The sequence below is a fragment of the Euphorbia lathyris genome, chromosome 4, assembly GCF_963576675.1.
Source record: "Euphorbia lathyris chromosome 4, ddEupLath1.1, whole genome shotgun sequence".
Classification (NCBI taxonomy): domain Eukaryota; kingdom Viridiplantae; phylum Streptophyta; class Magnoliopsida; order Malpighiales; family Euphorbiaceae; genus Euphorbia; species Euphorbia lathyris.
Genome location: NC_088913.1, coordinates 86,818,855 through 86,839,115, shown reverse-complemented (window position 1 = coordinate 86,839,115; position 20,261 = coordinate 86,818,855). Strand labels below are relative to the sequence as shown.

Here is a 20,261-nt window from a genome sequence, read left to right as displayed (position 1 = left end):
TAAATATTGAACATTGCAGGCCGAGTGGGTGTGCGATAGTCATGAAAAGTTCTTTGGATGCACTATGCCATTTTCCCTTTCACATGACACAATGTAGATGATAGACATTTGTTTTCGTGTCGTCTGAATAGTTTTCGTGACAGTATTTTAACTCTATGTCATCTGACGGCGTAATTAAAAATGTCCTCGATTCTTAGATGATGTTACGATTACCCGCTTATGTCATCCCAAAAGAACACGATTTTGATGGAAAAGTCACTTAACCATCAGACGACACTGCGGATAAATGACTGTCATCGGTATACGAAAATAAATTAAGTACGGGGTTGAGGTAATTTAATTTTCCAGTTTATCTATGTTTATGATTTGGGTGATTTTTTTAACTTCTAGGGTTCTTGTTTGAACTTGGTTTTGAAGGATAAATTTTTGTTAGCAGGAACACTAAATCGAGACCAACTTAAGGAGGTTTTGAACATTTGAAGACTGAAATCTGCAGATCCAGTTCTGGGTTTAAGATGGGTTGCAGTTGACTCTGTACTTCGACCGCATAGTGCAGGTAATTCCTTGAATTGAATATATAATTTGGATATTAAGAGAAGATGATGAGTTAGATTTGGAGCTCAGACTTGGTCATGATCCTTGAATTGAATATATAATTTTGATTAGGTATGTTTTGTGGTTATGAATAATAGAGATCTTTTTTATCTTACTAATTCCTCTTTTCTGTCTCTTTCTCTCACTCTCTCAAATCTTGTTGAGAACTATTGTTATTCCAACTCTATCAATAGGTGCCACGAGGAATTGCCTGAACTATCATATATAGATCGGAGTCGCCTGAGCTCAAAGAAGACATCATGTTGCTGTTGAGTCTCCATTGTAAGTATGTTTCCCCCTTAGGGTTTTCTGTTCACTTTGTAAAACTAAGCTTTTTTATCACCTCTTTCATGGACATCAGAAATGTTTGTTAAGGTTTATGATCTTATATGCAGTGGAGGCTCGACCACCTATGATGCTCTACTGGATCTGCATGATCCTCCTGTGTAACGACTAAGTTTTGTTATTTTTTCTCTTATTTTTAAAAGACTTGTTCTATGCCTTTTCATTGTATTATTTTGATTAATAAATATGTATAGGGAAGTTTTGATTGGGCTAGATTGAGCTATTGTTGAGATTTTCCTGTATTAGACGTTTATATTTTGAAAACCTGTAGAAATTGAATCTCAGATAGTGTTGAAGTTTTCTAAGTTGGGATAGAACAGAGTGTCCAAAAGGTTTAATGTCAAAAGGTTTAGCCTTTAGATTAACTTTGAAACACTTCATTAATTTAACAACTGAGGTATTGGTGAACATGAATGTAAAACTATGTGGTGATTTAAAATAAATAGGAAAGGATAAGTATTAGTTGAGATAAATAGAACTGATATCATTAAGTAATAGGTGTTAGGGTGTTACTAGTATGGTATGTAGACAATGGGAAGGAGTTAACGTAATTTGTAGCGAAGTAAATAAATAAGGTAATGATGATATTAATAGAGAGAATCCTATCTCTCTCTGATGGATTCTTATTTAATTATTTTCAACATCATATTTAATTCTGAAGTTGAATTTGTTTGCAGGAGATGTGTTGTTGCACTGTGTTGTGGATTCAATATTGGGCGCATCAGGAAGTCCTAAGTGGAAAGGAGCTACATCTTCTGTTTTTATGGAAAAAGCTATGAGTTATTCTCCTACTACATATGAGAAAATACTTTTGAGCTTTCATGTTCTGGTTAATATTTTCTGAAGAACCAATTGTTTTACGGTTCTTTCCTTAAACACTTAGGAATATACGTAGAAAAAATGTGAACGAATAATAGCCACTGACATGAAGGCAACTGCCATTATCATCATTGATTGGTGGATGTGCTACATGTTTTAAAGAGGAAAGTAACTGGCAAGGTTTTCAGTTTTGAACAAGCGATCAGGTTGTTTATTTTTTAGCCAGCAATTGGATCATGTTCATTGCTGAAGAGCAATTTTTGCTCTTGATAGTCTCTTCTTTTTTGCTTTTGCTTGCTTCAATATCTATTTCAGGTTGTTTATTTTTAGCTAGTTTATATTTTTTTTAGGGATAAGATATCAAAATAGGTCTATGGTTTTTGAGAAAGTATCTCCACGTATAAAAATAGTATCGATATAGGCTTAACGTTTAAAAAAGTACCAACTTAGGTCTCGATAACGGAACGAGACACGTAATTGCTAGTAGATGTTGAAGTATATCCACGTATAAACATGACAAACTCATTGACTGTAAACTGAGTTATATAACTCATGGTTCAAGTAAATGATTGCTTGATGTGGATATTAAAGATTTCGTATCTCAATTCCATATTATTATTATTATTATTATTATTATTATTATTGACAGCCATACACAACTGCTAGTGGATGTTGAAGTGTTTATCAATTATGATCTTACAAAACAAAAATTAATAAATTCCGAATCTTTGAAAATTTCCACAATCAAATGGGATTGGTACTTAAGAGACAATTACCCGATTTTACTCCTCCTTAATTGGAGATAATAGCATGGGGACTAACACCATTACTTAAGCTCTTTTGCTTAGGTTTACATGTGATCAATTGGGTGTATAATGGATGAATATGGGTTTGTAATTGCTGCTGTTCAATCAAATTGACTCGAAATGTTTGCTTGAAACAAAATGATGCATGATAAAAGTCAACATGAAGGTATTTGCAAAGTTTATAATGTCCTTTCACTGATTGAAGTTTGGACATAATATTTTGTGTAACTAGAATGCTATTAAATATAAAGTAATGATAATTATAGTAGCTTATTATTCTTGTTGGATGTCATTTTGTGGAGCTTAATTCTTACAAGTCCATTAAACTTGTGGTGTGTTCACAGTGTATGACTGTCTTTTTTTAGTGTTTGTTGTGTTGTGACTTAAGTTGATAGCTCATGCACAGTGTATTTGGAGGATAATGAGTGTAATTAACCTATGTATTTGGAATAATTTATCAGCTTGATGCTTGAGTTTGGCATAATTTATCAGTTTGACACTTCACTTCAATTTATCAGTTTTCCTCTGTTTGCTTCTTTCTCAGCTTTCTCTTTGTCTTCCCTCAGAGCTTGTGCATCTTTTGCTTCCTCAAGGGCCTGAATCAAGTTGGAAAGACACTTGTCTGCATTATCTATTGGAGACTTTGGCATCAGGTTTTCTGCAACATCCGTAGGTGTGATCTTAGTTAGTCTCCTTCAGTAGCCCTTCAATTGTATCAAATATAGCATGTGAATCGATTTTTAAGTAATTCATAGCTAGCACTTTGAATGCCTCAAAACTGCAATAAGAAAGCTCAATGTGCTTATCCATCCCGCCCCTTCTTATGAGAGCATGATCAAGCTTTTCTGCATAATTTGTAGTGAAGACAATTAGCCTCTCTCCTCCACAGGCAGACCATTTCCTCCATTTATCTGGTTTTGTTTACCTCACATAACTTATCTAACCTTGACATGAAAGATCTAAATCACTTAAATTACCAACTCATTTTGACACCCCTAATGCTTAAATGTAATGCAGGTGGAGCCATCAAACCGAGCGTCATTGATTGATGAGCTTCGTAAGGTGCTTAGTTGATATCTGATAAGTGCTTTCCGCTAAATGTGGTTGCTCTTACTTCTGATGTAGTCTGGTTGAGTAGAGAAAAGCCTAATAGTTATTATGTTTACCCTATGGCATCTGTAATTTATAAATTAACAGAAAACCTCACTGTAAATTGGAGGATCATATTGAAAGTGAAATAGGGGAATACGTAGATGTCTGTACTCATTTTCTCTTTTCATTTTCTATATTTATACTTTGAAGATCAACATTCAATTAACTTGTGTATTTTATATTGCAGTGAGCAAATGGATGGAAGAAAACTTGCAAAGAACGGGCATAACAAGTCTTGGGATTCAAGGTTTAGGTTTTTAGGCTTCTTTATAGTTAAATGTTAGCTTTGTAATGACAAACCTTTGGTTAGGATTGTGATCTTCAGATATGTACAAGTTTATTGTTATATATAAAGGTTATTTGCACATTATTTACAAGAAACTTTGGTTATTTATATAGGTTCATGAAAAAGGTAAAAAAAAAACAATGACAAAATTCTTATAAGAAAATATAACATTAATTACGTTCCAACAAAAGGATTTAATACAAATTATGTCATGTGAATTATATTACAACGACAGTCAGGAAAATAAAAAATGTCATAACATTTACATAATAGTTTCATTTTAACTTGATATTTTGACATATTATTTAAAAATAGTGTCATGAGAACATATATTCGATAACAATTGTTATTAGATAAACTCATATAATTAGTGGTCAGATGACAGGTCGCTATTTGATCGTTGTCATGTGAAGCTATTACGGATGACAGAGCGCGACCGTCGTCTGAAGTACCATCAGATGGTAGCGAGCCCTGTAAAAGATTTATATCTTGCGGGATGACGGTTTTTAACCGTCATCTGAAGGGGTTTTTGGCATAGTGATGGATTAGAACACATATAGGTCTGCAATTCTTATCAAAAATGGCATCATTAGCACCTACATAATTTATACATTGTGTATAACAATCATTATAACAAGTAATGTCTATTTGAGTTGAACTTGTATGTTCACCCCATGGTGGCCATTTCCATTCCCAAGCCTCTCCAATATTTGATAAGCATGCAAATAGAAGAATAAGAATTGCTATAGTTACTTTGTTTATCTTCATTAATCACTTGTTAATTTAATTTTTGAATGATTCCTCATAGAGGAGATAATGTTATTTATATATATGTATAAGATGTTTGTTAGGTAACAATTTTAATTTTTTTATTGGCTACACATGAAGTTATTTACTTGTTATGGGCTAGTATGTTGAAGTTTTTAACTAATTACTAACACCAACAAAACTAGAATCAGTATTAGCTAATTAGACTTGCTTTTAGTGTCCATCCCTATAGTAAATAAACAAAATTTTCATTATTCAGATGTTATAATTTAAGTTATAAACTATTGTTAAATAATAATGGATGAGATTGAAATTGATGTTATTCTTAATTAGGTAATTTTTTTTAGCATTAACTTCCTCCTAAGATTTAGTTGTTTTTTCTTGGCGGAGGTATGAACTAATTTCATTTTCTCTAATTAGTTTTGCATATAGCTACAACATTTTGAAAACATTAACTTATTTTGAGCATACAAAATTCAAGATTTTTTTTTTTCATGTCTAACACTCCCAACTTGTTAGTATCAAAAAAAACAAAACTACCAAACTTGTTTGCCAACATTATCATTCATCCTTTTAAGCTACGCTATAATTGCATCAATGGTTTGAGAATATCAATAAAAGAAAATAACGAAGATTTTTTTTTATAGATAACCGAGTTGACCAATTAAATCTTTAGGTGTCATTTGATAAAACTGAAAATTAAGTGCTGAAAAAATAAGTACTTAATATTAAGTCTGAAATTATTAAATGATATAAGTGTTTGATAAATTAAAAATAAGTGCTGAATATTAAAATATTAGTTGATAATGTTTAACTTAAAATTTTAAATTGAATATTTTGACTCAACAAAATAAGTGATATGTAGCTTAATTGAATAATTTAAGTGGTTAATAAAAAACCATTACCAAATATATTTAAACTAAATAAGTGTTTAATCTATTAATTTAAGTGATTTTTATTGCTCTAACATGGCCTAAATCTTTTATTTTATTTATCCCTTAATCACCTTATATAGACTAAGTCGAGTTTCTTTGTAATTCAAATACAATATGTTGTAACTAGTTATGTGTAACAAGCTATTTAAGATAGCTAAATCAATACAAACTCCAACCGAAGATTGAACTGTTTCATTGTATCAGAGCAGTATGCGGTTTAAAAACTCTTAAAGATCATATTTTCTTCTCCCCTCACTGAAAATTTGAGCTGGCCAACTATGGCAGCCCACTGATCGGCTCGACGTACACCGCTCCCACCATCACTCTAGCTCTTCATATTCAATATCTCAAATCACTTGTAAATCAAACTCATTGAAAGCAATTGTCTCTTGTGGAAAACTCAACTAATGCCCATGTTGAAAGGATGGAAATTGACATCTCACATTGACACAACTTCTTCTCTTTCTAAATTTGTGTTTTCGTAAATCTGATGTATGACATATGAGAACAACTGGATCAACAAATTCTCAACTGGATTGCCTGTTTATAAATAAATGTTATTCTTCAATTATTAGGGCTGAAATTGCTAGGATTTCGTGATAAAAACTTGAAAGACTTATTTTGCTGGTTATAAGTCTCAAATTCTAGAACTCAAATATCTTTTTCACAATCTAAAACGAGAGAATGAAAATATCTCCTCAAATCGTCATAATGCTAAGTTAATTAGTAAGCAATTGGCTTCTCTATAAAATCCAGTGATAAAGTCTTAATTTGGTTCAGTGTATTGTCTAAGAGTCATTTCTGTATCTGTATTTATAGAAAGTTGATGTTGTTTACCAAGAGTCATGTCTGTAATCTATAAATACCTATCAATACAAGTATTAAAGCAAGAGAATTAAAAAAGAATTTTCTTTCATTAATTATACTCTTCCTCTGTTACCTCTGAGAGTTTATTTATTTGATCCAACATAAAGATCTTGTAGAAGCAATACTTGAAGGACTTGGTCCGACATACAAACTATTTGTTCGTGCTAGTGAAACATGTCTTCAAACTATTTCATTTGATGATTTACTTGGTCTCTTTCTCAGTGAGATAAGAGAATTATCCAGAGAAAAATATTCTATTTAATTTTTCTCCTGTGGTAAACTACACCGTGCGCAGCAACCACCGAGGTCGGGATCATGGATGTTGCACTTTTCATGCTAGTCTGAGATTGACTTCTGTATCAACTCCTCATAGATGTTTACACTATCACCTATCATAATTTCAAAGGAAATGAACATATTTCGAAACAAATCCCATCACCCAAATTCACCAAAAACAACAGAAATTACAACCGAACTTTATCCAACTTTGCTACCAAATCCTACAATACTACCACTGACTGCTTGGCTGATTCTGGCGCGACTCATGACCTAACAGATTATTATGGAAATTTGTATGTTCATTCTGAAATTTTTGAAATATTCCCATCCTAACAACAACTTTTCTATAATCGCAGCCACTTTAAAGATTCACTAATTTCCAAACATTGAGTATGAATCACGTGAATAATGAGTTGTAATTCATGCACATGACTTACAAACCTTTTGTAATCTACCATACTAAAATTAAAAAAATTCCCCACTAAGAATTTCTTAGCTCCTGCATCCTCTGATTTTTATTTATGGTCCAGAGATTCCCATATTTCCTTTTGTTGAATTAATAAACTTATAATTAATAGGGTCTTTTTAATTTGGTACATTGTATTGTCCAAAAGTCATTTTTGTATTTATCAAGAGTTGTATTATTTCACAAAGAGTCATCTGTATTTACAGAAAGTTATTGTGTTTATCAATAGTCATGTCTGTAATGTATAAATACCTATGAATAAAAATAGTAAGGTAAGAGAATTTTCTTCCAGCAATTATACTCTTCATTGTGAAGGTTTATTTATTTGATCCAACAAATTGGTATCAGAGCCAGCAAAAAATTCTGATACAATACAAATATCCACAATTGTCAAAGGAGAACTATGATAATTGGTGCATTAGAATGAAGGTTTTGTTGGGTTCTCAAGATGTATGGAAAATGGTAGAAACCGGATATGATCAGCCAGAGAATAAGGCGGAATTGACGGCTCCTCAAAGAGGAAATTTAAAGAATTTAAAGAAGAAGGACCAACAAGCACTCTCTCTAATCCATATGTGTAGTGAGTATGAGAAACTCGAGATGAAGGAGTCAGCGAAAATTGATGAGTTCTTTAATAGAACCTTGGTAATTGTGAATCAGTTGAAGAGATATGGAGAAAAAATGGAGGATGTGGCAGAGGCAACAACATAGAAAAAATCCTTCTTTCTTTACTTAGAAATTTGATTACGTGGTGACTGCCATTGAAGAATCAAAAGATCTGGAGACTATGTCTGTAGATCAACTTTTGGGTTCGTTACAAGCCCATGAGGAGAGATTAAAAAATAAAGAAGAACCTGTCGCTTAGGTGTTGCAGGCGAAACTGGATTTGGATGATAAAAAAGAAAAGAAGCAATTTGAAGGTGTATATGGAAAAGGAAGATCATGAGGTAGAGGTCGTGGCTAGAATCGTGGATATAATGGAAGAGGTAGAGGTGGCAGAAATTTCCATAATAATGAAACAACAAATCATCAGCAATGGAATGGAAGAGGACGTGGCAGAGGCAACAACTTACAAGGCCGTGGAAATAATTGGCATGGCCGTGATAAATCTCTTGTGCAATGTTACAATTGTCAAGAATTTGGGCATTATGCTGTTGAGTGTAAATCTGAACCTTTTAAAGATGAACATGCCAATTTTGTCGAAGTTGACGATGAAGAATCAACTTTGCTACTGATATGTAGCGAAGATGAAGAAAGGAGCAAGAACTCTTGGTATCTTGACTCTGGAGCAAGCAATCACATGACTGGAAAAAAAGAACTTTTTTATAAGCTTGATGAATCTAAGCAAGGAAGTATTTCTTTCGGTGACAAAACAAAAGTTCCAGTTATAGGCAGTGGTGACATTCTTATCAAACTGAAGAATGGAGATCATCAATTTATTTCCATGTTTATTATGTTCCAGCTTTGAAATCCAATATTTTGAGTATTGGACAAGTTTTGGGAAAGAAGTCTTCTACAAAAGGAAAGCCTGTTACGAGTAAGTGGAGAGGAAAGATCTCCAGAGATTCTTATCTCATTCCATTCTAGTGGCTCAACCAGTAACCAATGGTGAAAACAAAAAAAAATCCATGGTTTCCCGGCAGAACCCCATTTCACCCAAGTTGTTTCGGCAAAAAGAAGCGGTTTTTCGCACAGCTTTCTCATAGTGCAGGTTCTAGTTGTATATTGTATTTGGCCGAAGAAGCATCAGACAGGTTGGGGTTACCTTTTTGGGACTCCATGGACCAAGATCTGCTTTCATTATATGGGCAATACCGATCTACTTTAGTAGATCATATGGATGTAGACAAAGCTTCTAATTTTGATGAATTGGAAACATCTATTTTCCTTTTCTATTTACCTAGTTCATATTTTTCTTTCGTGTGTTATGGGGAGTAATTCGATCTCTTCAATCTCGGGATACCGCCTAAATAACTGCGGCCATAGAGTCAAATAGGTCGAGAAGAAAGAGTTAGAGGTTGGGTTGGATGACATACATCTCGATTGGTTCCCCCTCTTTCTTTGCACTTTAAGGTTATGAGGTGGAGATGAATAAGAATGGGCTCATTATGAAAGATGGAAAGAAAAAATGATTGCAAAAGTTCCTATGTCTTCAAACAAGATGTTCAAATTAAAAATCAACAGTGATCATCCTATGTGTTTGAAAGCTTCATCAGATTCTGCATGGTTGTGGCATCTCAGGATGGGTCACTTGAATTTTGGTGGACTGGAGCAAATGTGCAAGCAACAAATGGTGCATGGATTACCATGCAGATATTTATGGTCCCATTAATCCAAGTTCTCATAGAGGAAGCCGGTATTTCTTATTATTTATTGATGATTATACTCGCAAAACGTGGGTTTATTTTTTGAAGGCAAAATGTCTTCATTTGAAGTGTTTAAAAAATTCAAAGCACTAGTTGAGAATGAACGTGGCTTGAAGATTCAATCATTGCAAACTGATCAAGGAGGAGAATTCACATCTGAGAAATTCAATCAGTTTTGTGATTATAATGGTGTTCGTCAATTTCTTAATGTTCCAAAGTCTCCTCAACAAAATGGTGTCGTGGAACGGAAAAATATAACCACTACAAGAAAATAACAGTTTACCAACGACATTTTACCAACGGCAAAGATGTTGTAGTTATTACCGATAACATAATTACAATTTACATACAAATATATTCAACTGAAATTATAAACGAAGATACCTAGAGAAAGGAAACGACTTACCGATGACAGAAATTACAAACGACTTATGGCGTTGGCAATTGTAACGAAAATGCAAATTCACCCATGTCATTGATATTAAAGTCAACATACCAACAAGATACCTTCAAAATATTTAATCTAAAAATTATAAAAAAATTATATTTTATTCTAAAATGTATACAAAATAATTACCTTTAAATTACTAATAACTTGCCGACGGCAAAAATATTTCAACTTTTCCCTCTTAACACTACAAGAAAAAACGCTATCACCGACGGAAAAATCCGTCGGTGATAAGCAAAAATGTGTCGGTGATCATCGTCATCGACGGAAGACCTACAAAATCCGATGTGTCGACGTTGACCTCGTAGGTAACCTATTGCGACATACTTTTGGCTGGTTCGGGAATATCACCGACACATTTGGTGTCGGTGATATGTGTAGGTGTTCCCGACCCATTTTAGTTGGTGATTTTTGTCGGTCTTACCGACATCATCACCGACTAATATGTGTCAGTGATCTATTTTTTGCATATTTATTGAAATAATTTCCGACAGATATTTGATCGGAAATTGCGTCGGAATTACCGTTTTTGCAATCATTTTTATTCTGAATTATTATAAAAATCAATTATATATTTTTTTTAGCAAATTTATTTGGATCGAAGGGAACTCATATATATTACAAGAATTGTCAAGAATTAATATAACCAAAGCAAAAGCAAAGCAACTATTAATTAAGTCACTTAAAAATTCATGCAAGCATTACATTAAAGTAACAACTATATACCTCCACATAATATACTAGTTCCCTAAGTCGAGGTGTTGCCATCAGAAAAGCCGAATATGCTACACGTCGAGCTGTGGTGACAATTTGACCAGAACCTCTGCAGAGGTTCCAGTGCAATTCTAGCATCAACTATTTTGAACTTAACATTTTTTATTGGTTCATCACATCGTCGTCCTTCTCGTGCACCCCACTGAAACCTGATGAAAGAATAGATGACATTTAATTACAGGAATTAAGATAGAGTATCATGAACTAGTGAAGATAAATCTTGTTTACCCTTGGACGATGGAATCCTTGACAGCAGCCAGCAACCCTTTATCAACTTCAGTAGGAAGTGTATCATCCAACAAAATGTTAGGCCCCTGCAAGTATCACATTTGTCAAACACAAGTGTCATGGTTGGTGTTGCGTTTGGGCATGATCATATGCTTATGCATTTTAATATCATGACAAAAACAGAACAGATTGCAAAGAATAATTTATTAATTTGGAAAAGGTAAAATCACAAAGCTCGATCAGGAAATATTTAAAGCATATATAGTACCTGCTTATCAGGGCCAAATGCCCAAATGGATCGTGGAGTAAGCAAATCCCAGTTGTATTTTGTCTTTAAGAAGTCACCAAGAGCTTTTCGGTTCCAATCAATGCTTACAACATCATTCTCAATGTCTTCAGCAAGCCTTTTCTCCAATGGCTCAGCAATCTAAAATAGAAAACTTCAGATAATTACACAAACATAGCAAGACTAAATATAAACCTTACAGTCTACTCAACGAGACTGCAACCAAATAATTATCAATTTCCATACCATTGTTATTTTATTTTATTTATCAATCATCGTATAGTTAGAAAAAAAATAAAAACTATAACTATGAGATTTAATAATTATAAATACATAAGAGTCATCTTTAAAGAGGATCTTAAATGAAAAGTACCATATGAGTAAGGCAACAAATTCATTGTGGTTAGCAGCAAGTCCATTGTGATTAAATTTGAAAGCATCATCAAGAGTAGAGCTTAGATCAGATGCAGGAAAGTTAGAGGTCTTTCCTAACAAAGACATCTCATGTTCCCCTTTCTTGCATTGAAAATCATAACATGATCAGAAAACATGACAGAATTTTACTAGTGAATAATTATAAAAATTATGAGAACAAGTTAGCTGTTGTTTGTGCCTGAACACCTCGCCACATCCATAACCATAAGGACACCCTGGTTGAAAATTATCATTTTACTTTCCTTAGAAGTTGAGCATTTTCTCCAATCTTGATATCTTTAACAGCTAACGTCCTACAAATAACAAAAATATCCAGTCATTAACAACATTGCAATGAAAAATATTTTAAGCACTAAAGCTATTTAGAATGCTAAATGGGGAAACATATGAATGATAGTAAATGATTTAGCATCATTCACATATGATATTAATATGAAAGAAAGTTAGATTCAATGCTTCGTTTTATTCCAACATGTAGGTATTAGTTTTATCCAATGCTTTTCATGGATCATTTATTCAATCACAAATCAAATACAACCACAAAATACAAATATCTTTAGAAAAACAAAGTAGCATATAGAAATTGGAAGACATACAAAATTTACCCTTTATACAACTCGATGAGAGATTCATACAGTTTGGGCAAAGGAGGTGCTTCTGCAATAGAAATTAAAAAGAAAGTCAGTGTTTTCATGGAGGCAGATTATGACAGAAATCTAATAAGAATCAAATGTATAATTGAAACTGATTCTTACATTCTACTGCATCTCAAATTTTGTCAACTCACCTAGTAAAGTTGGAGGTTTATATATCCTTTCAAAAGAGAAGCCTCTTATGATGATAGTTAAATTAAGCTAAAACATAGGAAATAATGAAGCAGATAAATTAGGATATAAACAGGGGAAATAATGAAGCAGATATAAACAAGTTTGACTCTTTGAGGTTAACAAGTTTAAATTAGGATATAAACAAACCCAAACTCCTAAAGCAGATAAATAATGAAGCAAAACATGGGAAATAGTTTATAGGCACCTCAAACAGCAGGGAGAAGTTGAAGAATCAACAGCTTGAGGATGGAAGGAATACAATATATATATATATATATATATATATATATATATATATATATATATAGGAGGGATGAGATTCATGCAAGCTATAAACAAAAATGTTTAACTTTAAATGGAATTTGCACATTCCAAACTTTTATCTAGTTAATTGGACCTGCAAGAATAAACGCCAGAAACAAGATTAAACAAAAGGCTTAAACCATAAGAGGAAAAAAACAAAACATAAGTACACTCTATTTTGAATTCACCTGATTGTGATGATTGACAAAAGTCTCCATCAAGTATCAGTAGGTAGACCTGCAAGAATAAACGCGAGAAACATGATTCAAGTTATGATAGAATAAATTTGATGAAGTCACACACAATGAAAACATATTGCCAGCACAAATGTAACCAAGTCGCACAAAACAAGATAGAAAACATAAGCAGATAGAGCAGATATCTTTAGTATGAGATATCTTCCAATATCTAGAAGTTGAAATATCCTCTTATGAGCTCCCATATCCAATTTAATTAAACTTGTGGATCTGAACTCCAAAGGAAGGCCAGTCTACTGTATCTTTAATGTCAGTAGAAATGAACAAATCCATAAGACTAAACCCATCTAACCAAGGATCTAACCAAAAGGAAAACATATTCTCATCTACCATAGAAAATCAACAAACAAACACTAGATACCAATTAGACTCCAAAACAGAGAATATCCTTGCACTCTAAATCCAAAAATAACAAGCTAAATAGACTGACTGCACCTTAAATTACAAAAACCAGAAGCAGCATAAATGAAGAAATAAAAAAAAAAAAATAAGAAGAAGAATCTAAGACTACACCTTTGATTCAGAATCGACCCAAATTTGGTTTGAGTTTTCGAGCTAAACTTTTGAGAGCAGTTGACTCCCAATGTCATTTCTTCCCATCAAACGCAAAACTTGTTCAAGATAGAAGTCTTCAAAAACACTGGTATGGTATGAAATTTAGGGCTCGGTTCGCCCAATATTAGAAAGAGACAGAAACAAGGGAAATGTGATGACGGAGGGAGAGTGGAGGTGAAGGCACGACGCCGGTATTGGAGGTTGTCGGCGTCGTGAATTTTAGGGCAAGAGGAAGGAAAAATGAGAGGGTTGTTTCCATTGGATTGTTTAGGGCGAACAGAAGAGGAGGCGTATAAGAGCTATAAAGTGAGTTTATATATTTTCTTTTTCTTTTCTTTTTCTTTTTCTTTTTGGTAAACAATTTATTAGCTCAAAGTGTTTTTATCCTACAATAGTTAATCAATTACCTATAATTATAAAAATATATATTTTTTCAGTTTTCAATTTTAATCAATTAAATCGTAATAAAATTTGTATAGTATATATACAAGCATATTATATGTTAATATAAAAAGTACATTATTTGTTGTTTTATCTTTTTATTTTCATTTCTTTATTATTTAGTATAATATTTTGAAACTAATAATAATATGATAATTTTTTAAAATCATTATTTTTCTATTTTATCCATAACGTTTAGAGATAAAATTTATATTTATAATTTTATATAGCTCTGTTCTTAATTTTATAATTATTTATAAAAAAATTTATAAAATAAGTGTTTATTTAGTCTAATTTGATAATTTATTATAACAAAATGACTATAGAGTTAGAAATCTTAGTAACTATATAATTATTTTTAAAAAGACATAATGTCTAGTGTAATATGTAAAAAGTAAAGATTTATAAATTGTTTATTTATTTTTGTACAAAAACTGTAGTAAATAGATATGTTTGGGGGGTTATATGTATTTTGCTCTCATTTTTATTCACCGACACATTTTAGTCGGTGAATAAAACAATTGTGTCGGTGATATCACCAACACATTTAAACACCGACCAAATTCGTCGGTCTAAGAGGCGGGAATTTTCCCTCCACGTATCACCGACAAATTATTTAATTGTGTAGGAGAATGTGTTGGTGATTACCGACCGAAAATCTGCGTCGGTGTTCTGTGGTGTTTTGTAGGTATTACCGACACAAAAGTTTTAGTCGGTCAATTGTGTCGGTGTTGCTGATTTTTCTTGTAGTGTAAATTTCACACTCTCATATTTTCCCCAATTTTTCCCTCTCTCTGTCTTTATTTCCAGTCTCTCTAACCTAACCTAACCGAAAGGGTTCCGGTTTTCGCTAACATACCAGATTCTTATCCTCTCTCGATGTGTAACCTAACTCCTCTATCTTTCTCTCTAGATCCGTCACCCCTCCCTCACCCTCACCCCTCCTTCACCCTCACCCTCACCCCTTCGCTTTCTCTGTCGATCTGCCAACCCTCACTCACCTATCTCTCTCTCTATTACTCAGATGGATTATCAAAGTCATTTGAAAATTACTCGGACTGAAGATCTATGAGCTAGATTTTCTGTATTTTAGGTAAGTTAGCTTTTTAGATTTACTAATTTTCATAATAGGGTTGGGGTTTTTAATTTTGAATGGGATTGCTTTGGGTTGTTAGCGGTTTATTGTTGATTCTTGTGTACATGTGTGCATTCACGCATATGTTTTGCAATGTCAGTGTATTTGATTTAGTAGCTGCAAATGGAGTTTAGTCGTCTGTTATTCACTTTACCATATATGCCTCATAAGAGGGCATACTGATCTTAATGCTAAGTTGAAAGTTTTAGAATGGTTTTGGGCAATTATGAATTTTTTTTATCTGATTGTAGCTTCCATTTTTTATTTGGATTAGAATGGAATCATTATTACTCATAAGGTTTATGCTTTATGGTTTTGGACCCTTGCGCTATATTTAGGAGCTAATATGTCACTTTGACCAAGTTCTGGGAGGCAATAGTTCACTTTAATTAGTTATTTGCTTATTGGAGAGTTGTAATGTAGCTATATTCAATTTCATGAAACATTCTCAACCTGTATAAGGATTTGAAGTCCCCATATTTTAATATTCTAGGACCAGAAGAAACTTCAGGTTCAGCTGATAGCAGAGTAAGAAGTGCATTTTGGGGCTAAATTTAGTCCATCAAGGAGTGGAATAAAGGGTTGTAGAACTTCTGCAGCAATTGCAAGTGATCAGAAACTCTTTCTTGGTGGATCACTGCTTCAAAAACGTTAACGCTGATAAAAAAAAAAAGTGTGTTGGATTCTATCCCATTAAGAAGGTTGATTTTGCGAACCAAAATTAAGTTTTGGACTCCCAGCATGGTGGATTCACATCTCAATTCTGGTACCTTTTATATCTTTTGTTCTTTTCCCATTTTTGTGAACCAAAATGTTTCATGTTCCTATGTGTTTCATAAATCAAAACTCTTGAAAATTTATAGCAGCTTTTCACGTCACTTTTTCTACTATGTGTTTAGTAACAAACTTTTTTTTTATTGGCTTACTATGTTAGACTAGTGTATGTTTGCTATTTTTTATGTTTGTTTTATTAGTCTTTCCTATTTCTGTTTTTGTTACATGTGCTGATTTTTTCCTACTAAAAATTGTTAATTAGTTTCTGCTCATTCTTTCTTGGTGTGTTTTAGCATTTTTAAAATGGTTAATTTTCTTATTAAGATTTGAAACTGAATTATATTTACTCCAATTATGTTACTTTACCTTTTGGACTTGGATCAATTATCTAATTCTTGCAACTTATTACTTTCTCCAAGAGAATATCCATAGATAACTTCACAACCTCATGTTTGTTTTCAATATTCATAGCTATCCTGATCTTTTGTGTTGTCTAAAGAAAAATATAATGGATTTTTATTAGGATTGATACGTTTGTTATTTTATATATGATAGAAAGAGGAGGTTCTATGCTAATTGACTTACATGTATTCTGAATATACTACCATGGAAACATAACACAATTTACATTTCTGGTAATGAATTTGAGAACTACCAGGGGCGGATCATCGACGTAGATGGTGAGGTCCTTGCCAAAGGAACTGGAACATACAAGAGTGAACAGAGGATTTTGATGATCTATGACAAGCTTCTGATGACTATTGATTAAGGTTTACTTACTCGGTTTTCCATGTATCACATTTCTAAGAAAATATAGTTGTTCTATTGAACCTTATTGTGACAAATGATGTACTTTGAACGGTAGTCATTTTTCATGTATACAACCAACCATACGAGTAATATATAATAATTATTGGGATTTGAAAGCAAATAACATTTTTAACAATTTGCTGATTGATTAGAAGTGTAATCCGACGATACTAACAATGTAGTGACAACTTTTATTTTATCGACCACTCACCGACGATATTGATGATGTCGCTAATAAATTTGGCACCAAATTTCGAGTCTGAAATGCTAACGATATACCAACGACAAAGCATTTACTGTCAACTTACCGACGACAACTGTTGTGGCTATTAACGAGGGCAATAATTCTATTGGGTAGTTACATACAATTTACAAACGACATTGTCGTCCCAAATACAAACGACATAGATTCTGTCGTCGGTATTTATTTTACCAACAAGCGATTTGGCTTCGACGTATATTTTGTCCGTATGTCGTCGCTAACAGCAATTACCAACGAAAATACGATAATTACCTACGACATTTTGTCGTTGGTAAACTGTTTTTTTCTTGTAGTGAACCATTCTTAACATGACTCGAAGCATGATTAAGTGCAAAGGTATGCCAAAAGAATTATGGACAGAAGTAGTAACATGTGCAGTTTATTCAAATAATAGAATTCCTTCAAAGAAGCTTTCGCAAAAGACCCTTAATGAAGCATAGTGTGGAAAGAAGCCAAATATTTTTCATGTAAAAGTATTTGGTTGTCTTGGTTATGTTCATGTTGCCGACGAATTGAGCAGCAAATTGGATGATAAAAGTGAAAAGATGGTGTTTATTGGCTATGCAAAAAATTCCAAAGGTTATAAATTTTATAATCCTCGGAATGGAAAAGTTGTGATAAGCAAATATGCAGAATCTCAAGAAGAAAGCTCTTGGAATTGGGAGATTCCAGAAGATGAAAATTATGATTTTCTTTCTGTGTATGATGATGATTTTGCAGGTCAAAATGAAGATGTAATTATCACACCACCAAATTCACCTTCCACATCTCAGATAAATGTGACAGACTCATCCCCAGAAAGTTCATTAGAAAGGTAGCCTCGAAGAAGTAGGTAACACTACTTTATTCTGTTTGTTTGCTGATACATAACCTGTACAATTTGAAGAAGCTGTTCAGGAAAAGAAATGGAGACAATCAATGGATGAACAAATAAATTCCATAAAGAAGAATGACACTTAGGAATTGTCAACATTGCCAAAGGAAAAAAAGCAGTAGCATTGAAGTGGATTTTTAAAATAAAGAAAAATGCCAAAGGAAAAGTGGAGAAGTATAAAGCTCGCCATGTTGCAAAAGGTTTTTCTCAAAGGGCCGAAATTGATTATGAAGAAGTTTTTCCTCCGGTGGCTCGAATTGAGACAATTCTATTAGTTATTTCTTTGGCAGCTCAACAATGATGGAAAATTCACCAAATGGATGTCAAATCAGCATTCTTTAATGGAACTCTTGAAGAAGAAGTTTATGTGAATCAACCATTAGGTTACACCATCAAAGGTCAAGAAGAAAAGTTGTTGAAATTAAAAAAGGGCTTTGTATGGCCTTAAGCAAGCTCCAAGGGCTTGGTATTCTTGCATCGATGACTATTTCTAGAAGAATGGCTTCACAAGATGTCCATATGAACATGCTTTGTATATTAAGGAGAATGAGGATGGAAAAATCATGTATGTGTGCTTGTATGTTGATGATTTAATTTTTACACGATGTGAACAAAACATGATTGAAGAATTTAAGAAGTGGATGACAAACAATTTTGAGATGACTTATTTGGGCATTGAAGTTAAGCAAATTGATGAAGGTGTCTTTTTGTCTCAAAAGTCTTATGCGGAAGCTATTTGAAAAGAATTCAAGATGGATAAATGCAATTCAGCTGCTACAGTAGTGGATTGTCGAAATAAGTTGTCAAAGCATGATGTTGAAGAAAAAGTGAATCCAACTTTGTTTAGAAGGTTAGTTGGAAGGTTGAGATTTTTGACATGTACAAGGCCAGATATCTCATATGGAGATGGACTCATTAGTCGTTACATGGAGGTTCCAACTTTAACTCATATAGAGGCAGCAAAACGAATACTTCGATACATTAAAGGTAAATTGGATTATGGTTTTTTTTTACTCTTCCCAAAACAATTTCAGATTGTATGAATTTAGTGATAGTGATTGGGGAGGAGATGTTGATGATAGAAAGAGCACAACTGGTTTTGTGTTTTTTATGGGAACTACTGTTTTTGCTTGGAGTTCTAAGAAACAAGCAATTGTTACACTTTCAACATGTGAAGCAGAGTATGTTGCAGCAACTTCTTGTATTTGTCATGCAATATGGTTGAGACGGATGTTAAAAAGTTTGAAGTTTGCTCTAGATGGAGCAACTGATGTTTTTGTTAATAATAAGTTAGCTATTGCGTTGGCTAAAAATCTGATCTTTCATGATAGAAGCAAATACATTGACACCAAGTATCACTTCATTAGAGAATGCATTGGAATGAGAGAAATTCAACTCAAGCATGTACCATCCAAAGATCAAGTTGTTGATATTTTTACTAAAGCTTTGAAGTTTGAATATTTCAACAGATTGAGAGTTGTTCTTAGTGTTACTAAGGGATAAAAAAATTTATAAGTTTAACGGGGTGTGTTGAATTAATAAACTTATAATTAATAGAGTTTTTTAATTTGGTACATTTTATTGTCCAAGAGTCATTTTGAAATCGATTGAATAAATGAAGGAGATGGACCAGAAGAGAGAGAAAGGGTTTTTGTTATTTAATCTAACTCACCAAACGGAATACAATGGCTATATATATAGCCAGCCAACACATAAACCACGTGTATGGCAAATAACAGAAAATACACACAATATCTAAAATAGTCCTTACAATACTAAAACAATACAATTTATTCCTTCAGCCTCCCCTCAAGTTGAATTACTAGCAGCTTCAACTTGTCCTGCATTATTGACAGCATGCAAGTGCATCTTCAATAAAGTTCCTGCCATTTGAATGCCTGTAAGTGGCTTTGTAAACAAATCTGCCAGTTGATAAGCAGAACTCACAAATGGTGTGTAAATGAATCCTGATTCCATATGAGCTCTAACAATGTGACAATCAATCTCCACATGCTTCATCTTCTCATGGAAAACAGGGTTAGCGGCTATATGTATAGCTGCCTGATTATCACAGCTCAATGGTATTGGAAGGTCAAGTGGCATTTGAAACACATCCATCAAATAGGACAGCCACTTGATTTCACATGAAGCAATAGACATTGCTCTATA

General features: G+C 33.1%; 1 long non-coding RNA gene across 1 annotated transcript; it reads left to right on the top strand.

Annotated features, from left to right (window-relative positions):
• Positions 1–514: 514 nt before the first annotated feature.
• On the top strand, positions 515–1,655 carry LOC136226404 (uncharacterized). Its single transcript, XR_010687716.1, has 3 exons — positions 515–556; positions 789–876; positions 1,617–1,655. It is a non-coding gene; the product is annotated as an uncharacterized lncRNA (long non-coding RNA).
• The last annotated feature ends 18,606 nt before the right edge of the window (positions 1,656–20,261 follow it).